At 39.0% G+C, this 13,241-nt stretch overlaps 1 protein-coding gene across 1 annotated transcript in view; it reads left to right on the top strand.

Annotated features, from left to right (window-relative positions):
- tet2 (tet methylcytosine dioxygenase 2) overlaps nucleotides 1-13,241 on the top strand; it is a 29,727-nt gene that overhangs the window by 6,542 nt on the left and 9,944 nt on the right. The gene's annotated exons all lie outside the window — the stretch shown is intronic.

Below are 13,241 nucleotides of genomic sequence, written 5' to 3' on the forward strand. Positions count from 1 at the left end.
GTCATTGAAAAGGTTAGGCCCTATGGCCCCCCGTTGTCTACACAAGGAGCACAAAGACAGACAGCTGGCCCTGAATGTCATTTAGAAGCCCTACCAAAGGCTTTGAATGACATCACTAACTACTTCTGAGGGCTTCGAGTGGCTAAGGCCCAATATTAGGTTTCCAAAGTGGAATGTTGGAGTGCAGCAGCTGGTGTCTTTCTGAGACGGACTGCTCAGTGACAATCAGGCCTGGTTGCGTCCATATATGTATTTATGTTAGGGTAAAGTTTCTGATTCTAGATTTGGGTTTGAATGGAGAGAAACTCCTAGATGGGATTTCAAGTGCAGTGACGCTACCAGCTTCCCTACTAAAATTACTATTGTACTGATAAGGTAGGTACAAATACAGTTTCTGTGTATTAAAACAATAAGCTACATAGCAAACCATGTCTGATGATGAAGTGATATATTTGATATCTTCAATTGAACACTAAAACAAAACAGACCATGTTTAAAAACTTTTTCATTATTGTTTCAAATCTGAAGAGATTGAAGAGATGTAGTTAAGGGTTTTTCAATCCTTACACTGCATGAATCATAGAAAATATCCCTCACTCTGAAGGATTTGTGATTTCCATTCAATAAGAGTCACGTGCCTCCCACTCAGTGGAGGGAAACAGGGAGCTTAGCAACAGTGGCTTAGGTCACGCTGCTTAGAAACCAACGAGGGAAGGAATATCACTACATTCCCTTTCCAGATGACAAAAGAGCACATGGCAAATATTTCTTATTCAAAGTTCCTCTGGGCACATCTACAATCTATTTTGGGGTATACGTTTGAAGAACAGAAGAAGAAAGGAAACTAGATGACAAAACTTGCCTTGCTTTTTGTTCAAGATAAACCACTGTCTGTAGGTATCTGCCCTTGTATTGAGTCCACTTAGAATTCCTTCACTGCCATGTTGTGTGGCATGTTTTAATTTCCCTTCTATCATAACGTTTCCCTTTGCTCTGTTTACTGTTCACCTCCGCTTCCTGTTTAATTGGAAGCTGGTTTGGATTTGGATCAGGCAAACAGAAAGGAAATATTTGCTAAATAAATGTGCCTGTAAGCTAATCATGTGCCAAGACTTGCAGGCTGGAGGGTGAATTGAGGAATCATGGGAATTAGCATTTGTTCATCACTTGGCTTTGTGTATGAGTATTCCTTCTCATGCCAGATTGTAGTGGATGGGAAAATGAATGAGAAGGAAAAGGTCATCTAACTGTTACTTCTCGTAATATAAAAAAAGTTCAGCCAGAAATCTACTGTTTCAGGTTTTATAACTGAACACATTTCTAAAATGTCATTTCAAAAGGTGTTGATTCAAGTGCAAATGTAGGTTTCTGAATATGTGGCACTATTGATTCACTGGCAGGATCAATGCGTAAAGCACATGTGCACACCACAGCAAGGCAGCCTATTCTGCAGTCAGCCATGCTCGGGTAATGTTTAGACCAGATGGGCTTTGGAGCACTCATAAGATGGTCGCCATGGCTACCATGCACTCTGAAAGAAATTAACTTTGCTCTGCGCACAGTTCATCAAGTTAGTCAGATATATTGACTGATGCATAGACAAAGGGTTTGGAGGGGAAAAGAGATATGGCAGCTTGGAAGGAAAAGTGCAGCATTGTAAGAGGTTGGGGGCAGGTTAGACAGTTTGTATGCTCAGAAGCCCATTTCTTAATTAGAGTCTCCATGTGATGCAGCTTGAAGGCACAGAAAAAGGTTTAGACTCCCTGTGCAAGCTTTGCACAGGGTGCTTCCTAGCTAGGCAGGGTTTCTTTTCTGGTTGTGCTGATTAAACAGGAAAACTCCAAGACTAACAGGTTTAAGAAGTCAGATCTGGGCTAATGTTCAACGGCTGTGTACTATCAGGATTGACCTCTTCTGGGAAAGTCTACACTGACATGCGTGTAAATGGCTCTGAGCAAAGGCATCGTTTCACTGAAATGGTTTATATATTTGGAAGGCTGGTGGTTGATAGATTTGATCTATGGCACTGTGGTTGTTCTCAGCAGATGTTTGGGCAGTTTTAGTATCAGTCACATTATCATATTCTTAAGTTAGAATAAAACATTTAAAAAGAAATTCTTTTATAGTTTTTCATCAAGCAGATTTAAGTAGAATTTTCAGAAAAAATGCTAAAATGCTAGACAGATTGCACTGATTCAAGTAGGGAAACTGTACCAGTAGAACTTGCCAGCGTGATGTTTTGAATGTGTTGTGAGTGTTTTCTCAGAATACCTGCTGAACAGGTTTATCCCCTACAATAAAAGCCGTTGAGTTATTCATACCAATGTTACCAAGAACTTGTACAGAACATGTTGTCATATCTCCCCTTTCCCTTTATTTTATGCTGAAACATCCTTCATATCCACTGATTCATCAGGTATTGCTAGGAATTCAACAGCACAAGAGCGAACAGCTAATTTCTTATCATCTAAAGGCAGCAACATGAACCGTGTCAAGGAAAATCAACATCAACAATTCAGCCAGTGCAGCCTCGCCCCTGAAAAACAGACATAACCAGTTTTGTCAAACATCAAATAACTGACTCATATTCCTCAGAAGGAAACCTTTTGGCACTTTACGGGTAAATATATGTTATTTGTCTTGCCCCCTGCTTCCTGAGCTCCACAAAGAGCCCACTGAACCCTGTACAACACTATCAAACAATCTTGAATTAGTGTTGACATTCTTCTTAATTATGGCTATGAGCACTTGGATATGGCTTCTTATTATGGTGCCAGTTAATCTCCTGTCTTTTCCTTCTCTAAGTTTTTCTTTTTACCTTGAGGGAGGTCTACCAGTTAGCCAAAATAAGAAGTGCACTTCTTATCATTGTCTTGAGACACAATGCATTATTCCAGTTATTGTCTGTTTCCATTTTATTATTTCAGCTTCACTTTCTAGCTGGAAATCTTTAGGCTGTTGCAGCTAATCATCTTTACAGGAAAAGGTGCACAGTCTATACTGAAACCAGTAGTCAGCTATCCATGTATCATCAATCAGGAATTAATCTACTCATGGCTGATCAAAAGTAAGTATCCTGAAACTGAATTTGATAACTATAGAAACTATCATATTTATAATAATTCTTGTGCCCCCCATGCATAAATGGAAAACAAATTAATTCAATAGAATAATGCTGAATAGTCATCAAATTAACATCTTAAATAATAAAATAGTTAGTTAATAGATGTAAAAATATCTAAAAAAAAACCGAAATGAGACAAAAAAGCTGTTGAAGCACAAGGACTGCAGAGGGAATCTCTAGAAGTCGGTCACATCTGTCTTGCATTACACATAAAGAACAATGTAGATTGTACAGACCCCTTCTTCTTATGGAGGGGGAGGAGGCTCTCTGGGGAAGAAATTGCAAACAGAAGTGTATGTCGTCTGTGTTTCTGCTGTAATCTATTAATCTTGTCCTCAGATTCCAAGAAGAAAAGCTAGATACTGAATAGCGTTTATATCCATAGATTACTGAAAATACCTTCACACATTAGAAAAAATAGGAAAATGAGACAAAGGACTGCTAGATAGGGTAAACATAACTGATACATTGCATCTCTTTGGAAATGCAAGGTATTTTTCATATCATAGTTCATTAAAAGAATGTGTAATTTGTTCACCTACAGAGCTGCACTGTTTTTGCTAAACCATAAGGGGAGAGAAAAGGAGAGACAAGAGAAGAAAAACAGAGATCTGTTGCTCCAGGGTGTCATGTGATGCCACCATCATTACGTCACAATGTAGTGATTAGGCCACAGTGAGCATCAACAGGAAACTGCACTGCCCTACCTGACAGAAAAACTAGACCTGAGGTTGTACAGCGCTAAGTCAGATTCACTCCTCATGCAGCAACCTGTTATTAATAGAACCATCACAAGTCACATCACTAACTCCTGGTAATAATGTTCACATGTAAATGCATCGCTTCAGTGACCGGTATAAAAGATGGCCACATGTTCTCTAAACCAGAAGCTGTATATGACCCCAAAAATGAGACAGTGCTACACTTTAACATTATAGCATTACCTTGCATGTTAAAGGAATAGTTCAACATTTTCGGAAAGTTGTCTATTCGCTTGGTTGCGGGGAGTTGGATGAGAAGATCAATACCACTCTCATGTCTGTACGGTAAATATAAAACTCCATCCAAAAGCCGTTTAGCTTTACTTAGCACAGGTGGAAACAGCTACTGCAGGTCTGTCCAAAAGTAATAAAACCGCTTACCAGCAGCCCGGCTCACATATATTATTTGTTTAATCTGCACAAAAACCAATGTCTAAATGTCTAAGTTGCGGTTTTACAGGGGGTTTTGTTCCAAACGTTTAGCGACTTCATGGAGTAGCTATATATCTATGATACAGGCAGGAGAGTGGTATCAAGCTTAAAATGTCAAAGTATTCTTTATGGGACAGTTGATCAGATCTGACTAAGGAGGAAATGGCAAGATGGCACAGAGCTCTGACCTGTGTACGTGGTCTACTTTTATCTTGTTTATCCGTTCAGGATTTCACTTTCATGTTTAATTTGTTTAGATATTTCATCTCTGTGTGTAAGCTGGAGTGCTATCAGAGTGTAGTTACCACATGTTGCTAAGGTTGCTCATGTGTCAGAATAGCAACAAGATCTAAGCTCCCTGAAAGAAAATGTTACAATGATCTGGCAAGCATGTAAATTTGGAGGATTATAAAAATGCCTGCAAACACAGGGGCCTTTTGTTTCTTAGCCAGGGTGGAGAGTGTCATATGTTCATTCTGATAGAATGAAAGAGAGAGAGGGGGGCACAAGCAACCATGTGAGGTGCATTGTATGCACTGCATGAGCGTGCCATGTGACATAACTCACAAGTGTGAGGTGCCTGACTGAGAGACTCAGTGAGACGACAAACATGAATGAACATCTGTCCTTTCGTGCCTGACGAGCATTTGACCGTCAGTAGCACACATGCACACTAACACGTGCTACTTGCACTTTATTTTACATTTATGACTTGGTGTGTTCTGACCTTCCACACTTTTCAGTCCACCCCTTTAGCTTTTCCCCAAAACTCTCTCCAGTGGAGTCAACTCCCTCCCTTTATATGCTAGCCATATGTCAGGAACTGTCATAATTCAAAATGTCTACACAGATGTCTAAAGGAATAATCAAACACCGCCTTAAATCAGGCAAATGTGTGTGCATAAAGAGTCCTCTTGTCATGGTTGACAAAGCTGTTTCAGGTTAAACTGGACAGTAAGGTACCATGTATAATTAAAGTGCCAAGACTCCAATGATCACAATAAATGCTCTTCAGAGGATGCTGAACTAGTTTTTAACCTACATTTTTGCTGTTTACAAAGCCAGCTACACTGCAGAGTTGTGAAAGAGGGAAGAGGTCATGGGGTTTGCAGAGCAGCTAGTCCAGCTCTATATTTATCAGGATTTAAAGCACTGTAGAATGCAAGTCATCTGACCTAATTACACTGGTCGGGGTTACTAAGGATGAGGTTTCACTCTGTTGGCTCTGTTGTGTGCACTCTGAACCGACCCTAGTCTATACAGCCTTTACAGTACTTCTACGTTTTGACATTGAATATCCATAGCAAAATTCATGTTATAAACAGGCACTTTACATATCATGATTTGTCTTTATAGTTGGTTGAGTAAGAAGTGAGAGGACAGTTCAACTCCTACCATGTCAAGTAAGGGACCTTACTAGATTTCCTGGTGGCTCTAATGAGGTTCATCAACTTGTTGCAGAGATATAACACAATATTAGTGTCTTTGGTTAATGTCTACATATCTCTAACATACATTGTGATTAATTTAAAGTTATATATGCTTATCTGGTGTATTTAACACCATGTTTTACTTCTGTTACTTACATCTGTATAAGTAGGGACATGAAATGACAATATAGACCTAACAAAACATTATACCACTAGAAAATACTTTTTTCAAGTCGGACCAGTAAACTGCTTTTCATAATGTTTTCATGCTTTTCATTTTAAACAAACATCAAGACTGGATTTCACCTACTTTTTGTATTAGTACTCTATACTGTCAGTTGTGCTTTAAAATTAAAGCAATGTTGATACTTTATTAGGTTAAGAGCTAGCAATGCTGTGGGTATGGTGGCTAAATGACAAGCAATGTTGCTAAGATTAGCAAGTGAGAGTTACACTTATAATATTTAGTCAGGTGAAATTACGATGAATATTAGTATTGGATATACCCTGTTATGACTCAATGACTTAATAAGGCATGTGGGTTATATCTTTTGTAAGTGCTCTGAAAATTTACAGTCTCTGGACTGAATGCATGCTCCATGTTCTTATCTTTCAAAGAGGAAAATGTGAATGGGCCCATTTCAAGCAAAGAAAAGGAAATGTACACTTGAGATTATGGCTTATTCTTGGGAGTATTCTGCAAAACAGCGGTGCGGCTTGACAAGTATGTTTGATTTACAGTGCTGCTCTACATCTCCCCTTCTCATTCTCTCTCTTTAGCCTGGTTGCCTAGGTCTCAACCTGAAAGTGGAGAGACCTGAGTTTCCCAGCAGCTGTCATTAGTGGTGAATGTCACATATGGCTGCCAAGTCACGCCAAATAGACCCCATCTACTATGGCAGCTCTCATATTTCACTGGCTCTCTCTGGGAATAACAAAAACACAGTGAGAGTCCAGTGCATTACAGTTTGTTACACTAGCGTTGTCAAGACAAAGCATCAGGCTACTGGAAGAAATATGGCTAAATATCTATTATACCGATGATTTGTAGCTCAGGTTTTATATTCTAGTATGGACAAAAAGATCTTTCTCTTTTAGAAATTCAACAATTTGGACAAACACAAAAGTTGTGTACTCCTGCATTCGGTAAAGCGACATTATGTTAACAAGAAACTTAATTGTTAAAATAAGGCTCTACTGTCGTGTGCATTAACTGCTATCCTTAAATGACTCTTGTGCAAACTGTGTCCATTGTTTTACAACACTGATCACACTGTGTCCAAGAGTCCACCCTTGCCCCCAGGCTTCAAAGCACTAAAGCAACTGACCATCTATAAATGCCAGCAAATACATAGCTACAGAGACAACAACTATGGGCAATGACTGTCTAGATTTCTACAACAGCGCTTAGAAGCCAGGGTCATAACTGCACGGGCTAGATGATAGACTGACCAGGAGGGAAGTAGATGATAGCAGATAGAAGAAGAGGAACTGAAGCGTAATTACAGGGCAGGAGACTGGAGGTGAGGCTGTGGGAGAAGGGAGGGAAACCAAACAACAGCATACAGAGACAAAGAAATTGACTTCTAGAGGGAAAGAAACCACGTCGGGAATCCAGTTCAAGCCAAGCAAGTTGAGTCATATCATAAACTGAAAGAGAGTGCTCATTTTCCTGGGAGACATTAGCTACTAGAAAGAAAACCAAAATAGATCAAAGCATTATAACTTCCAGAAAACCTCCACACGAAAAGCCACTGAGATGCTATGACTGGTTTAGTTTAGTGCTCCACTTCTGGAGCAAAAATAGATGCCCCTTTGTATAATGTAAAGAGAATGCAGCCAATACACCAACATGTCTTAAAAACAAGCAGTCAGAACTGTACTTCTTACATTGCGTAATTGGTGTGTGTGTTTGTATGTTTGTACGCGTACAGGCGCGCACACACTCAGCTGGGATCTCTGGCTTTGTTCTGGGTTTGCAAAGATTTTTTTTTGTTGTCAGTGTGGGTGTACCCAACTGTGACAAGCTGCTTGGCTCCGTTCAGTCCTTTGTAAAGCCTGGAGTGTCCCATAGGAATGGAGCTGCACTGAAAGCAGCTTAGCACCAGTGTTCACCTCTTGACTTGAGTTACTGATTTACAGACTGCACCGAGGGCCAGACAAAACAAAGGAGTAGTCACATGGGGTCGGGAAGTGGTATTCACCCGCTTACCTCATTGTTACATTTTGAGGGATCAGATGCTTTCTGTGTGAATGAGCTAGAAAGAAGGATGGAGCATTAGTTTACTTCTTTTTCCTCAAATTAGTTAAATTGATGTTCCCTCAGTGAGTGTTGAGTCTACTCCAAAAAGAAATAGGTCACAACTATTTTTACAAATATGTGTCTGTATGTGTTTATGAGATATAGTGCTCAGCTGTTAGTATTTTAATCAATATTGAAGCCGAAATCCAGGGGGAGATAATAGTTAAGAAAATTGCTAGCACATAGACATTGTTAATCATCATTTTGCAACATAGTGATCAAGGTTGATAAATTAGGGAGTAACGCTATCCTATAAAATTAGCCGATCTGCCACAGATGAGAATGTCCAAATGTTTTGCGTGTTTGAATGACGACGCATTCTGGATGCAAAGACCATTTGCCATTCATCAAACGAAGCCGTGCACGTTTCGCAACTCCCACATGGTTTTCACATACTCATTTGTCAAAATAACACATTTCAATTTTAATAACATTGACATAATCATAAAGAGGCTTGGTGTCACTTCTGATTACAACGCTGGTGGTGGTGTCCTGCTGCGGCACTTTACATCCGTCTGTGTCTGACAGCAGCAAAAGGGAGATTAGTTCTGCAACTTGTTGCCCGAGCAGCTCATGAGACTCTTCATCTTCAGGTTCCGGTGCTGTCAGACTAATGTGTTACCAGCACAAATTTTTGCATCCTTGCATTTGGTGGAATTTTGTTTTAAATTGTCTTACATAATTTTACATTTTACTTAAATTGTTTCTGTTCTTAGACTGCAGAAGTCGATCTGACCACAACATTTAGAAATGCAATTGTTAAAGCCATTAAACACAGGAACATTTGGTGGCATTTTTAAATCAGGTCCAAACTAAATCATTCTATGTAATCTTTATAACTATTCATCTAAACTAGTTTTATTCATGTGATAGTGCAAGTAAAAAGCTGAATTTTGCAACTTCTCTATTCTTATGACTCATGAAGCCCTTGCAAACAACAAGGCAGTTTTTTCTTAAAAAGTTGACCCTTCGGATGCAAGATTTCTGCATTTCACTCAAAACTCATGCGCACGCACGCACACACACACACACGCACACACACAAAAAGACACCTCTCGGGCTCTTTTCACTAGCTATTGACCTGAGAGCTGTCTTTGTTTTCTGTGGACTGCTTCCCTCTTCCCCCTGCTAACAGGCAGCTGGCTGCTCTGTTGTGACAACGGTGGGAGCTTCCAGACACCCTTGTAACAGCTTGCCTCGTTAGTGGGAGATTTAGCACCCTAACTTTGGGGGTCTGGAGGGCTGCTAATGTCCTGCAGGGGTGATTGACAGACAAGATGATGATTATGGCTCCCAGCTCGCCTGCCTGGACAGAGCTTGGCCTGACAGTTTCCTGTGTAGGTTCTCCAGATTGGTCAATTGGGCAACAGAAATTGCAACAGACATTTTTTTTTTTGCCTCATTCATGGTCCATGTGACCAGTTTCGACATTGTGGCTGAGGAAATAAAGGAACCTAATTATAAATACTGTCTCTGTAAGTGCACAGTATCTTGACATCTGGAATTATTTTATCAAATGGGAAACTATTTGAAAAACGATTCAAGTAAGTTCTTGTTGTGGATGAAATAAAAAAACTGTACATAAACATTTTTCTACAATGGATATCAGGCTTTGGATAAAACATGTCGTTTGAAAGCGACAGCTCTTCTGCCAGAATCATAAGCAGCTGTAACCAGTTCCAGATGTGATAATCAGGCCCAATGATGGAGCACAATTATGCCAAATGAAACATGCCATAGTACCTCAAATATTTAGCTATTTTTTTCTTCCCCCCCCCTCCAGACTTCAGTCAGAGCCTATAGTGAGTCTATAGTGGGTTTACATTAACAGGAGGGCTTTTGTGGGAATCAAAAGCTGGATTCAATTAAGTTTTCAAAGGTTGTATAGCACTTTTTTTTTTTACTTGACCATAGCAGCCGTGAATTGTGACCCAAGACTTCACTGAGACTTCCAAGGATGATATCTACTTCTTTTAAGTACACACAGAGTACTTATCTGATTTCATTTTCTAAGGACATAAATTAGGAACAGTTACTATCCACTGCCTTACATAATATACTGATCACAAAGGGTTGAAATCTGACAAATGATGATTCATGAATATGAATGTAGACTTGTGGTGAAAACTTAAAATCATTAGGATCTTGTTATCTGTGAAAAAGTCCAAATTAAGGCTGTCAATGGCTGACTAATTACATATGTAGACTTTAAAATACAAAATATTGGAATTAATCAGAAAAGGGTCACATACTTTTCAAACCTACCCAAGTGTTCCAAATTGCTGTAAGTATTCAGGGTAGAAGGTGGGTGTAATGGTGTAGGATGCTTGTATGTAGGCGGACAAAACCTCCAAGACACCAATTAAATTCAGGAAAATGCATCTCCTCTCTGCTTTACCATATAGTATATAGGGGGAAAATGCTGTTTAGAAAGATGGCTATATTGTATTTGATATTTTAAATACGACAGGCTGAACAGAAATGGAAATTTTGTCAGTGTGATTGTCTTTGTTAGTCAGTGAAGACATTTAACAATTTGCAAATAACATCAAGCAGTAAATCGAAACACATTGAAGATACTGATAAGTGTAACTATACTATCTTTGACCAAATGTCACAAACGGAAGTCAAATTAATTTGAACAACAGGTTTTATGATATATAGCGTGTAAGGTATGTACATCTGAACTCCCTTTATCCACCTGCCAACAATGAATGCACGTAATCAGAATGATCAGTTCCTCTCGTCTGTCAACCAGCTTTAATGCATAACACTCTTGCTTTAACACTTCAAACTGAATCTAGGCTCCTCTTGGTGCTCATCAGCTGCCCATTCCTTTAGCATCTGCAGGAGAGTTGCTCATAATTATGATGGATTAGACTGCAGCTCTTTGTGCCAGCGCACTGCAATTGTTTTGCAGATGCTGTGGATGTGACATGCATTAATAATTGAGGGAGGCAGACAGAAATCAATGTTGTACTGGAATCACTGGAATCTATTTGCCTTTGGCAGAGAGAGAGAGAGCGCAGGGAAAGCAAAAATGAAACCATAAGCTCTGTTTTCTGCTTAACCCATACATCACTTTTATTAAATAACTTTGTTGCTAGATCTATAGCTCAAAAGTTCTAAAAATGAAAGGCTAGCTCTTCTCGCACTTGATGTTTGCTAAACTGATGTTTTATGCATTGTAAAATGCTACATTTAATACGCAGCTGAAACCAGAGAGGAAAACTAATTTAGATTACCATGTGAAGTATTCATTTATATTTTGCTACCAAATCAGACAGCAGAAAAAAACACTTTATCAGGATGATTAAGTTAGTGCGGGAAACATTTGTGAGGGTGAGTTTATATTTTGTACTCATAACTTCATGACACAAAGCTTCAGTGGCCTGATAACAAAAGGACTCAAACTTGAGAACCGAATTGTATTTGCATATTTGACATTACAATGCGTTAAGCGTGAGGAATACCATGACTGAACAGCTGACGTGCAGCCAACTCCTCCTCCCATCTACCATCTGGGACATTAACCTTGCATCCTACTGCCTTCAATCAACTAGACTTATGTTTTCTTTAATGTATTCTGTCCTTCGGTATTACCAATAAACCAAATTTAGAAAAAAGGCTTACTTAATTTTAGTCTATATTTAAGTTATTCAACAGAACCCTCTTGTTTGTAGCAGTGACCTGGAACAGGGTTAGAAAGGAGGTAATGGATTCAAACACATGCCACTGTCTGTGCATATGTCTGTATGTCTGAGAAGAAGCAACAAGCTACTGGTTTGCATGTTGACTAAACCTGTGGTTGTACAGCAGTACAGAGATGAAAAGTGTGCCAAAAAATGTGCCAAACACTGCTGTCCAGAATGGTTTATGCGTGTTTTTAAATGAGCATTTTAGCTTTTTTTCTTCTATTAAATGACCATGCCATTGTCTACTACAATATGCAACAAAGGTGCATATGTATGTTGCGTTCCCCTTATGTTTGTCTAAGAAAAGATTCCATTATGGCAGCAAATAGGAATGTAAGGATATATGGCAACATAACGTAATAACATAAATCGCTCTAAAAATATGTGAAGATTTAGAGTCGATGACAAAAATGAACCAAGATATCAAGCGTGGTATCAAGACTTAAGTTTCACTTTTACACAGAAAAGCAAATATGCATTGCTTTGCACAGTTTATACCCTACCTCAGAAATAAAAAAAGGATCTATGATTTGATAAAGGAAATATAAGAGAAAATACATGTTGCAGATATTTGTCTGAGAATTAAAGACATTTTTTGAGTCATAATTTGTCTTCAATCTCATTTTGTTAAAGAAATCGAAAGGGATTCGTATTGTAAACCCAGTATTCACTCAGTGAATTGTATCAAATCATGAGTTAAGTGTATTGTTACATCCCTAGTAGCAAACTGAACACCAACTGATTAAAAGGTTTCTTTCAAAACAGTGTAGTCATAGCACTTTCTCAATAGTACCACGTTTATACCTGCTGAACAGTTGTATGGGTGACAGTAAGCATTTTGCCTATTGTAGTATTTTTAGATTTACTATCCACATACAGTACATACCAAGATGTCACTGCTTCCAGTTTCAGAGAATGGTCTTCAAAAGGAAACACATATTGCTATGTATTCATGATACTGGGCACTAAAAATGTGACCACAGAACATGGTGTAAAACCTTCAGGTTGTTGAGCTGTGTATGTTAAATTCAAAATGGTGACAGCCCACTGTCAGCTGACATAGTCCTGTGATAAACTCTTGTTTGTATTCTCTTATCCATGCTCAGTTTCTACTTTGCTATTTGGCTTTTAGGTGATTGAGGGATGAGATCATGGAAGGTTCTATGACAGGATTGTGTTACCAGCTCATAGACATTCACTGCCAAGTGCAAACACATCAATCTACTGACCTTACCCTCACTAAGGCCATATTCAGACCTAAGCCTCTGGTTTAGTATTTAAGTTAGATGTTAGATGTCAGCAGAGGATCTTTGACAGTAGTGAAATCAGTATAGTTTGGGGTTAAAGGAGTAGAAGTGCGAGCCTACCTTAACAGTTTCGCAGAAAAACAATTATCTTATTATTACAGATCAGCAAAGTTTTCAGTTCAGCCTTACGATCCAGCAGCCTCCTGAATCAGGGACACATTTGCTTTTACACTATAATCCAATTGATGCC

Source organism: Dicentrarchus labrax, unplaced genomic scaffold (assembly GCF_905237075.1).
Source record: "Dicentrarchus labrax unplaced genomic scaffold, dlabrax2021, whole genome shotgun sequence".
Lineage (NCBI taxonomy): Eukaryota > Metazoa > Chordata > Actinopteri > Moronidae > Dicentrarchus > Dicentrarchus labrax.